The sequence below is a fragment of the Panicum hallii genome, chromosome 9 (genome assembly GCF_002211085.1).
Source record: "Panicum hallii strain FIL2 chromosome 9, PHallii_v3.1, whole genome shotgun sequence".
NCBI lineage: Eukaryota > Viridiplantae > Streptophyta > Magnoliopsida > Poales > Poaceae > Panicum > Panicum hallii.
The window spans coordinates 17,286,171-17,298,822 of record NC_038050.1 but is presented as its reverse complement, the minus strand read 5'-3'; positions in this window follow the sequence as shown (position 1 = coordinate 17,298,822).

Here is a 12,652-nt window from a genome sequence, read left to right as displayed (position 1 = left end):
GGGCTACCAAACACCACTCCGTAACTGGGTGGCTATAAAAGTAGTCTTTGGGTGTATCTTGAAACATGGAATGGGATGTGAGCAGATGAAGATGGAATTTGCCCCTCCTAGACAATAGGAGAGATATCTGTAGCCCCTCGATGCGGTTGGATTAAGAAAGTGCATGGGTGTACCAAAGTGATTAAAGAGATAATCACAAATTGAATAAAGAGTTAGTCATAAATTGTAATCCGCTGCAAGATCGAGTTAAATGGTTGAGCTATCACAAGGGTGGCATGACACTCACCTTGAGCTTGACTGGTATCCTAAGGCAAAGGGATTAGTGAATGTGTATATCCAAAGGTTTTTGCCGATAAGATCTTTATATGTGCGTGGGAGTCAGCACGCCCTGCTAGGTGCCTCTGCTGATTAGTGGTGCAAGAATGGTTCTTGTAGTACAACCACTCACATATAAACCGTACGGGTCACATACTTAACGGGTCGGAATAAAAACTTGCCTTTATGATTGTCTCCAGTGCAAGTGGGAGATTGTTGGCAATATGCCCTGTCAGGGATAGATCCCCTAGGTACCGCAAGGAAGCTACCCGTGAGGAAAAAGAAGTCTGATTCCTACTAGGATTCTACTGTAATCTTATTATGACCCATACCTTGTAATCCTATTAGGACTCCTACCTTGTAATCCTACTAGGAACCCTGTCCCCTGGGATATATAAAGGAGGGCAGGGAAACTTAGATAGGCAGAGAACCAACAGAGAGCAGCCAACAGGCAACTCAACACCCAAGCGTAGGGCGCAATATACAACACCCCAAAATAGGATGTAGGGTATTACGCTGCTCTAGCGGCCCAAACCTGTCTAAATTTGTATCTTGTGTCCTTGCGTTCACCTTCAAGTTTTAGATCCGGCGATCCCTCACCAAATAATCACCTACCTTAGGGTATCCTTAGGTAGGCCGATGGTAAAAATACCGACAGCTGGCGCCCACCGTGGGGCCGATCGTCGCGATCATTGGGCGAATTTGAAGGACCTCTTCATCAACATCAATCCACTCAAGATGGCGGATTGCTACTTCGTACATATGCATCGGCGGATCGATTCATCGAGTTCGAGATCGGATCCTTCAGCGAACAGCTACATCGACCTCGACTACTCGGCTCGACTTCACCTCGCGCGGCAACGTCGATGCACCACGGCCGCCGACCTCGACGACCCGGTTCAACTTCGGCTTGTGCCGCAATGTCCGCGTGCAGTAGCGATGAGTTCGACTACTTCGACTTTGCGAGGAGGCTCAGCGGCCCGCCAGCGACTACTTCGATTTTGCGAGAAGGCTCGGCGGCCCGCCGGCGATCACTTCAACTTCACGAGGGTGATCAGCGGCCCACCGATGACTACTTTGACTACTCGTCTCGACTAGAAACTAGTCGAGGGTGAGCCTCATAGCAACGACTACATCAACTACTCGTCTCGACCTGAAAACTAGTCGGAATCGACTACGACTAGTCGAGCTTCATCAACAAACCATCGCAGCTCCATCAACGAGCTCCACGGCTTCGTCGACATTCGTCCACGAATCAAGCTAAGTGACTTATACCTTTTCCGACTTGTTCTTCACAAGATCAGCTACCTTTTTGGGTATGCCTCTCGACAGGCATGAAACCCTCGGGGCCTACACCATGGTCGACTACTTATCTGTGTACGTCTCTCGACGGGCATTGAAACCCTCCAGAGCTACACTTCGCCGACTACTTATCCGTTTACGACTCTCGATGGGCATTGAAACCCTCCAGAGCTACACTTCGCCGACTACTTATCCGTGTACGACTCTCGATGGGCATTGAAACCCTCCAGAGCTACACTTCATCGACTACTTTTGTGCACTGCGCATCCTCTTTGTCGCATGATGACTACTTTTTGCTCATTTTCTCCTCTTAACGGTCGCTAATCTTCTCAAGTAGCAAATGCCTTAATCCGTGAAACCTCGTCTCCAGTCATGACCTAAGCGACCCATCCTGTATGAGCGAAGGCAAGAGACCTAAGCGACTCGTACATGCTATGGGCGAAGGCTAAACTGGGACCGGGTGAACGTCAAGGGTGGACTACTCGGGAGATTTAAATAGCCTAAAAAAGAGCTCGACATAGCAATTTTTACACCGAATAAATTTTGGTGTCTTCATATTATTACTGAGTACTACTCGGTATCTTCGCATTATGCTACATAATGTATGCATTGTCTTTTTTCAGATCAAGCTTCGGCAACAACCCTCTAGGCAGCACGGCGTGCCATCACAGTTCCGCTAGTTCCCAGGCTTGGGAGCTGGGCGATGCACACTACTCGACATGGCTCCTTCAGCTCTCCTGGCTCGTAAGCTCGGGGGCTGGACGTTGCAAAACTATTCGAAGATGACTCATATGAAGACTGAGAGTGCAAAAGAAACTCTAAGTCACCGCACGGTTAAATAAACCAGCGGGAGGCTCAATTTCACTATGCAGAAGGCGAAGAGTTTTTCTCGGGATTTCAGAGTAACACTAATGCCATGATTCTTGGATCCTTTTTTTGAACCTAAGGGTTTTGGATTCAAGGCTCGGGGGGCTGCAGGATACGTGTCATCGACTATTTATTTTTTGAATGTACTCGAAGGATAAGAAAAGAAGATTCAAGACGAATTTGACCCTCAGCTTGATTCTTCGATTCAACCTAAGGCTCGGGGGCTACTCCATATGGAGTGCGATTTTTCATCGCACCCCATACAAAAGAAGACTTGAAGCTATTCGGGGCATGAGCACCTCATAGCCTTGATGCAACTAAGGAACTACTCGAAGAAGACCTTCAAGATAGAGTTTTAGAAGAAGCCGAAGACTATTTCAGAAGTACTCGAAATGCCCAAGAGGCAATCATGAGTGGGCCGGATATTGATCAAGGAGGATTATAACCCTAATGGGCTTCCAACGTGAAGGCCTTTTAAGTGGGATCTATATAATGAAGGGCGGGGCTGTGGGCGGTGAACACACTTGCGCCACAAACCCTAGCTGCAGTCGCCCCTCTTCTCCACGCAACCCTAGCCGAGCGGGCGGTGCTAGCACACCGGTGACCTGCGTTCTCTCCCCGTACGTGTGCACTTTGAGGAGGCGCTGCTGCATTGCTGTGTGCTGATCGGCGAGACAAGGAGGAGGAGCTGCGAGCCGTGATCTGCTTCCTCTTCACCGACGAGCAACTACGTTGGGACGAGCTACCCCAACTCTACTTCCACTGCGTTGCCTTCTTGAACGCGGTAGCTAGCATAGCATCCCCGTTTCCTACACCTTGGTACTTTGCTACGAGGCTGAATCCGGTTGATTCAGCTGACTATCGGCTCAACCTCTATGCACTCATGATCGATCTCCAATTTCACATCCCCGTCAACGGTATGAACCAAATTACAAATCCCAAGCTAGATTCAGTGAGACCGCCGGGAGGCAATCGAGGAGGTCCTAGGGGATCAGAGCAGCCCGTGGCCGGAAGGAGGGGGGCCTGTGCCCCCTACCCGATGTAGCTTATGGAGCAAAACAAAATTCAGCCATGGATGAAGGAGGAGGATGAGGAAGAGAAAGAGGGGAGGAAGAGATAACAGAATAGTCAATAGACAATATTATGCACCAATACTTGCATAAATATTTATTTTGTTCTTAGTCTACTAATTGCCATCATCATCTTCTTTTAACCTCTCCATGTAAAATCTAACGTTACCGGTGAACCGGTGTTAACGTACCTGATCTATTCATTTCTATCTATTTTTGTAGATGAAAATGGCGAACCAGCTAGTTATTGTTGCAGCCATCCTACTTGCGATGCCGTTCATCACACCGGTCAGTGGATCCAGCTCCTATTGGCCTTTCTACCGCATCTTGAGCAACTTTATCCCCGGCAGCCCATATGGCAGCAGCCTGGATGCGGTATCTGCTGTTCTTCCCAAGAGGGCGTCCTCCTTTTAACCTCTCCATGTAAAATCTAACGTTACCAGTGAACCGGTGTTAACGTACCTGATCTATTCATTTCTATCTATTTTTGTAGATGAAAATGGCGAACCTGCTAGTTATTGTTGCAGCCATCCTACTTGCGATGCAGTTCATCACACCGGTCAGTGGATCCAGCTCCTATTGGCCTTTCTACCGCATCTTGAGCAACTTTACCCCCGGCAGCCCATATGGCAGCAGCCTGGATGCGGTATCTGCTGTTCTTCCCGAGAGGGCGTCCTCCTCCTCTTTGTTGTTTAACAACATCCTGGTTGCTGGTTCCTGCGGCGAGGCAATGACGACGTACATGGTCGGGCAGTGCCAGCATGACTCACGGAGGTCTGCCTACAAGAGCGGCATCAGAGGAGGCTTGGAATGTACCCACCGGTGCTGTGGTTTTAGGGTCGGCGATTTGTCTTCCGCGACATGTGCAACGTCACCTACTACAAGGAGAGGCTGAGTCTGTTCCCCGAGGAGCGCTCCATTCATGTCACTACGAGGAGATTTGACAGGTCTGAAGTTACCATGGAGGGCAAAGAGTTTAAGGAAGTTGTTTGAGAGCTAGTGAGGGCTGTGGCACACAAGATGGTGACCACACCTTGGTACTTTGCTACAAGGCTGAAGCCGGCAGATTCAGCGGACTACCGGCTCAAGCTCTATGCACTTGCGATCTATCCTCAATTTTGTGTTCGGGTCAAGGTTATGAACCAATCTCGAGATCCCAAGTTTTTTTTTGTTCCGGACCACTGTCAAAACTACAGGGTATTGATTGTTCCACTTAGGGAGGGCATGGTTCGCGTCATCATCAAGAATCAAGTCCTAGTTCTTCTGCGGATTCGTATGCGAGCAAGCTGACCAAACTGAACTTTCCTATCTTCGATGGGGACAATCCTACTCAATGTGCGTCGGGCTGAAGACCACTTTGAGTTGTATGATGTAGAGTCAACTATGTGGATCAAATTGGCATCAATGCACTTCTCTGCTGCTGCTGCTACCCGTTGACGGTTGCAGTCGATAGAGAAGTGTATTCATGTGTGGTCCTGGTCAGAATTTGTCAAGTTAGTTTTGGATCATTTTGGGCGGTACAAACTCGAGCTGTTAATTAGGCAACTGTTTCACATTAGACATTCGACTGATTGCTTCAGTGACCGAATATGTGGATCAGTTTTGTGGATTGGTTGAACAAATTGCTTGATATGAAACCAAACCATGAGGTTTTTTTTATTGGCTTCAAGATGATTTGATAGCTTCTATGTTAGTCCAGCGTCCTAGCAATCTCGAACTACTTGTGTTCTCACTCATTTATAGGAAAAGGTGGTTGAGCCGGGCAGAAAATGGGATGTGCGTTGTGGTGACTTTGGAGGAACTTTTAAGCCTGAATTCACTACTCCAAAGCCAGTGTTCAAGTCACCTTTGTTGGCCTCCTCCATTATGCAAGCCTAACAAAGGCTTGTTGTAACATCCTAGCCCAAGAAGAATTTGAGCCCACTAGTGGCCTATTTGTGAGTGACATGGTATGTGTGGGAGAGTGTTCCGCCTTGTTAATTGAGGGTGAGATTTACCAACGTATGAACCCAAGTGTCAAATGCATTCCAATCCCCGAGTTACCCTTTTACACGAATTGAGGATCAAAGCGTAAGTGAGGTTGGTGCAAGTGTGTTTTACTTAGCGAGTGAGTAGGACTGCTCCATATTTGAAACTGGGGCATTACATTTGTCCTCTTTAGTTACTAAAGATAGAAGAGGTACTGATGCAAGCTGTATTGATGCTGCACGTATGCTTGGGAATTATGTGCTGAAAAGTGGAATTATGCGAACTTTGGGAGTTGTTTCAGTTGGAGGATGATGTGTGTGTGTGTCTAGTGAGATACAAGGGCATTCTGTTTCTTTGCTTATTGATTCAGGCTGCTCCCATACATTTATCAGTGCTACATTGCTCAACAGTTATCTGGAGTGTCTGAAATGTGCAGTAAGATCAGAGTGCACGTAGATGATGGAGGTAAAATGCAGTGTCAATCTCAATTGAAAAATACTAAGGGGTCTATACAGAGTTGTCACTTTCAGTCTGACCTGAAGATCTTGCCATTATCTAGCTATGATATTATGGTGGGTATGGCCGGCCGGAGTCTCAGTCCTAAAAAGTTTCACTGGAGGCAAAAAATGGATGGCTATTCAATATGATGGCAGTATTGTAATGTTGATGGAAGAGCTGCCAGTACTTCCTGATGCTGCAGCTGTGCAAGTCTTGTGGGTATTGGAAGCTGAAGTGACAGATTCTGAAACTCTGCCCATTCCACCTGAATTGCAAAAGTTACTTGATGAGTATTCCCATTTCGCCCTCTACTCCAATGAAATCCTGATATAGTTTTTCATTTTCCAAATTGCACTGCAGAGGACCGTAGCATCACGCTGGGCCATCAACTAGTAACTCCGAAATTCCATCTCCATTCTACCTCTGAAACTGCCCCGATGGAGCAACATACAAAGAAAATTAAAAAAAAACATCTTATCACCTGGTGCTCTAGTCTTACCGCTCGCTGCTTGCAGTTTCCAATTTATTCCAGAGGTCCTAATCATGCATTCAGGAAAGAACGATTCCATTTCCCTCATTTGCCGCAGATTCCTCCACCACTGGAGACCATAGACGTCCACCTCGAACCCTCGGACTGTCAATTCCAGCACAAGAATGAAGAATCGCCACCACTGCTGCTTCTTCCCCCTTTGCCCGTGCCTGCTACTTTTCGGTTTCAGTGGGGAGTGCGCAGCGAATCAAATCAAATTACGGTGTCAAATTCCCAATGATCAAAAGGCAGAGCAAGTGCTGTAAAAAAAAGATCCAAATCTCCTAATGGACACCACAGCGGACTAGTGGAGACAGTAGAGAAAAATGAAAAAAGGTTGGGACAGGAAAGGGACCTTGTTGCATTGGCAACAACTTTCATTTTGGTGCGGCTGCAGCATCGATCGCCTGCAGGCCCACCTGATCAGATTCCCCCTAGCAGTGGATCGGATGTGGTTTCAGTAGCTCACCTAATCTTGGTGGGATTTGAGAATGAGATCTAGTACTAAGCATTACTAATTGATTGCAATTGGTAAAATTTGCTAACCAGCATGTATCCCAAATGACTGAACATTTAGACAGAACATGCACTATACTGCAGCTTGAAGCTAGAGGGGGATAAGTAGTATTAGGAGCGCATGGTATATAAACCTAACCAGCGTGATGCTAGTTGAAGGAGCTAGCATATTTATCAGATGGTTTTGGCGGCATCTTGGTACAATAATGTACAGTATTGTGTGTGTCTAGGAATGTGCTGTCATGTCTGTGTTAGTCTGGACTTAACCAAAAATATTTTCATGTGCCCCCTACCCTACATTGGGTCACTTGGCATACATTTTCACATTTTTTTATTTTTATATGTAGAACTGAATAGCGCAGCTGTTTTGGCTCGCAATATGTTGGTTGATCCAAGGTTGTCTTAACAAAAGCAAACACTGACTAGACTAAATTATATTATGCCTTGTGTCATCCTATCTAGGGTACTGAATAATCAATCGCCTATGGTGCAAGAACGTGGTCCTATTAGATCATGATTGTGATTCTGGTGATTGTGTGACAATATAGTCAATGGGACTAACGAGTCTGTGAGTTCAAGTTTTTAGGATTTCTAGATTCTATAGATGGAATCCAATCCATATATAAGATGGTCCAAATCACTGTCATGATATCCAAGATGGTCCAAATGACCGCCGAGATGATTTGGATAAGGTTCAGCATGATTACATGCGTCGGTTAAACCGATGGCATGAACTTATAAAGGGTCGGTGCTTTGGTGAGTTGATATGGCGATCAAGTGAAGAAACCACAGTAGCACCGGTTGTACCGACGCTATAAAAATGGAGGCGTCGGTGCAATGAGGAGATGATATGGCAACAAAGTGAAGAAATACCAGAGGCACCGGTTGAACCGACTGTCCTAAAAAGAAGGCGTCGGTGCAAATATGCTATGGTTACTCAGTACGTATGTTTTGGTTCCAGAAGGGTTTCCAAGCAAAGTCTTCAGCACCGGTTAAATCGACGGTCGTTGGTGCATTGCGTCGGTGAAATGTCGTCAGCACGGGATGGCAGTTGAAGTTCAACAGCTAGTAGGCAGGTTGAGTGTGACTCGTTGTGGCAGAACTAACTTGAATTACACTGGCTCAAGTACGCTGATCCTTTCTCGGAAGGCAGTAAGGACTCAATTGCACTTCAAACGGTGTAACCCCGTGGTCTGTCGGGTAAAGTCCCGATAAAATCACCTAACTCAGGATCAAAATAAGGTATCTCACACAAAGGTGAGTCCAGAGATACAATCACCGACAATTTTACATCACAGGCATAATATCACATTAGTATTCAAACATATATAGTAGCAAGACCTAACTAGTACGAATTTATACAAAATTGTTCGAAGATAGAGTATGTGCAGCGAAAATAAAACACGACACTACCAGACGTCGCGGAACGGATATTGAGCTAAGCCCAAGCTCAACATCACTCGGAGGGACCTGTGTTGGCCGGGGACGGATCCCATTCCACGGACCAACCATCAGAAAGAGCATAGGGCCAGGGCATAGTCAGAGTAGAATTCTCAGGGGGATTACCTGAAATATAGTTAAATTTGCAAGTCTGAGCATTCTAATACTCAGCAAGGCTTACCCGTTTCATGATATATTTAGCCATATAGCTAGACTATGAAGGCTTGTAATGGTTCTAGGTATAGTTTCAGCTGAAAAGTAACAAAGAGTAGATCCTTAATTTCAACTTTTAGCTTTCAGGTTTTAGTTGGTTATCCATTCTAAGTAAGCAACTATAGCTACTCAAGCATGGTAGAACTTTTTAAACATACATCATTTTTGATCATCATCACGTTGCTCTTATTACTCTATGTGGCAAATGGATCAAGCAGTCTCAATCTCCGCGAGAAACAGACGATTCTGAATCGAATTTCAAACCTTGCAAGGGTAAACCTAACTCACACGCTTGGAACATCCAATGATAGTTCCGAAGCAACCGTTTGCCTTTCATTCCGACTCATGGATCAGTGCCACCACAAGCGATTGTAGGACCATACGCACATCCAATGTGCAGGACGTACGCCTATAGCGCGACTACATGACCGTACTTCTGTCCGCTGTGCGGAACGTACTCCCACACGTCGGTGCGTGTGCGAAAAACTAAATTACGAGTGGTGGGGGGTATGTCCACTCCTCGGGCCGATTGGTTACTAGTCTTACTGCTTACCATATTTCGCGGCATGTGGTTAGTACTTTCAAACGCTTAACCACCGCTACCACACACTGCGACCTTATCAAATTTTCATCAACACAGACGGGGTTTTTGCTAAAGTCATGGATCATAATCACAACCCCGTCCGTCATCCTTATAGTGGTTGCAGGAATGTAAACATTGCAACTCCTATAAAGCTCGCGAGTGACAGGGAATCACTCGACTTCTACCGGTCCTATTAGCTTAGCAGCTAGTCGGACTCAGGTTCTAGTATTCAATACATAGGTTCCTATGAATATGCAACTAAGGTTTCAATATAATTCCAGGAAACTTAATTGCACAAGTAGATATACATGAATATATAAATTGCAGTGTAGTAAAAATAGCGGTTTATGTCCGGAGCTTGCCTTCGCTGGTGGGGCTGCGGTCAGAGATGTCAACACTAAAAGTTTCCGAACCGGGGTTCGGGGCTTCTGTTAGATCTCTGGTGACGTTCCCGGGGTCTTCAGAAATTCCTTCTTCTAGTTCCGGGATCAGCTGGTAATCTCCGTCAGCGAGAGTTGTCGAGTCTATATGATATGCAAACATCATAGTTGAGAAAATGCATACACTTCCATTTCATTTCACGATAAAGTTGCAATCCAATAAGTTAATTAAACTTCTTCTACGGGCAGTCATCTATCGAGTATTAAATTACATTACCTAATTTCATCAGATAACCAACCTAGTTACTCTAAACAATCAAACTAATGACACTAAATGACATTAAACACATGGAAAAGACTCTAATCTATTCATTAAACATCATTAGTTGATTTAATTAACTAAATTACTATTATTTTTATTCTTGGTCAAATAATAAAACCCTAAGTTAGGAGTGATTAATAATACTATAAAAAATTAGTATAAATAGATTTAATTGAAATAATCTTATCCCAAAATTTTCAGAATATTTATTTAGTAGATAACTCATAACAAATATTGTAACGAAAACATACATAAAACATGAATTATTTTTACAGATCGAACTACTGCAGAAATGAAGTTGAAATTTTTACTAGGGACAAGCTGATCTGTATCTAAGCTACTGCAAATTTATCAAGATTTTGTCGTTATGGAAACTGCGCTACAAAAATAAACAAAAACAGCACTATTATATTAAGATCTATTTATATCAGAAGTTCTACACTAGATCTTGTGCTGCAATTTTGTGAACATGTTAGACTACGCAAAAGTAACACTCTAATTTAATTTCATAAATTTTCATAAACTAGAACTATTATTCATGAATTATCTTTAATCTAAGCCTAAATTCATAATTCAAGATACTCTATGCTACTGATATTCAAAATTTTATCATGGATTACACATGCTGCAAGAAAGTTAGAGTAAAATTTTCAGCTACAAACACTAACAGATTCACCCTGGAATAAATCCTAAAGCTTTCATTAATATAAAACAAAGACACTTAAATATCACAGCTAGGAAACAGTTCTGAGTTTACAAATTTTACATAAAGCTACACATGAGACACACATCCTATGTTTCAAATTTCAACAACAGCGTAGCTATGGATCAAGAGATCTAATTAGCACACCTATTTCCTAATATTTATTCTAATTCAAAATATGCACTCATTCAGCTCAAGGCTATAACACAAAAGTTGTAGAGTTTACTCCAAGAATTGAACCAAAACTAGTTTGACATTTTTCTAAATTTTCTACAAATTATTACAAATTTCTAAAGATTACTAATTTGAATTGAAGGGAGGGACTGGAATCTTGCAGCCAGGCCCTCAGAAAGATTTAGATTATTGCAATCGACTCCCTAGCTCACCGGGGAAGAAGAGCCGAGACTCGCCGGTTGAATTCCGACGATGGTGGTCGCCGGCGGCGAGGGAAAACCGGCCAGGAAGGATCAGGGGGCTAGAGCGGACCTTGTTGGGGGTGATGTGAAGGTCGGGGTCGACTGGAGGGGTGGAACGACGATGACCCGAGGTGGCGGCGATGAAGCTCAACTACGGCGGCGGTGTTCCGGCATGCTGGAGATCGGAGAGGGGTGGGGGTGTGGTCTATGAGCTGCGTCGGGGTGATGTGGTTCGGGTGGTACACTTGTCGAGGGCGGGGAACGACTGGAGCGGTGGATCGGCGGTGAACCGAACGGCGGCGGAGAAAAGCCTCAACGGCGAGCGTCGGTAGGACGATCTAGTGGGAGATTGGCGTCGGGGTAGGTTCAGGGAACACCTGTAGACGATGAGGAAGCTTGCTCGAGGATCAATTTGAGCAGGGACAGGCTGACGGTGGCTGCCCACGGTGAGCAGAGCTCGCCGGAGACGAAGAACGGGCGCCGACGGCGTTCAGAAGCTCGGGGTGAAATGAGAATGCAAGAGAGAGCAAAATGGAGGGAGGGGGGCTACTGAAGGTCTTGGACCAGAAAAGAAGGGTGAGGGGGGCATGCACGGGCGCTAGCCACGACGGTGGTGAGGTGGCGGCCGGGCAGTGCTCGGGCAGAGGCGGGGCGGCGTGGCGCGCGCGGGAGAAGGCCAGAGAAGAGGGGCTAGGGCGGCGGCCGGCCTGGGGGTGCCGCGTGGGAGCTGCCAGAGGCAGGAGGTGGCACCGGCAGAGCTGCAGCGGCGGTGAGCGGTGGCGGCCTGCGACGGCAGAGATGAGCAGAGGGGGAAGAAGAAGAAGGGGGGGGGGCGCCAGGGGCTGATGTGCAAACTTCAAAAATTCCAGGGTCCTTGATATAAAACAAGATTTTCTCACTGTTTTATATCTCAAATGAGAAAACGGTCAAAACAAGAATTGTAGAACTTTTCAAAAACTATAACTTTTATTTAGGGTTCAAATTCAAAAACTCAAAGGATAGAGCTTTATTTTAAAACCTTGAACTTAATTCAAACTTTATAAAGTTTTTGTCCTTATTAAGGTAAATTTCATGTATTTTTGGACTTAATTGCAAGTTTTATGTAATGAAATGATGAGTATTATTCTTACACTTTAACCCTAGTAAAATTTAAGAGTTACCTTTGTAATTCAAATATTTTGCATAAAAGGACTCATACTTTTGAAAAAATTACACATAAGTCCTTATTTCCACACATTCACTCAATTTCACTCAATTCAATACATACATTACACATCCTTTCCTAATGTGTTAAAATTTTGACACCTAGGGTGTCACACTCGTTAAATGGACCGTGGCAATAGGTTTAACCGACGCTTTATGCTTTTCAGGGTAAAGGCATGTAACGGCTAGGAGTAGATCTTTAGCTTATATAAGGCCTCACCCCAAGTTATTTGAGATTGCTGAAGTTTATGTGCAACACCCATACTCTGAAGAAGTTCTCCAAACCAACCAAAAAGCTCATTGATCAAATCTTTAGATTTAGCACAA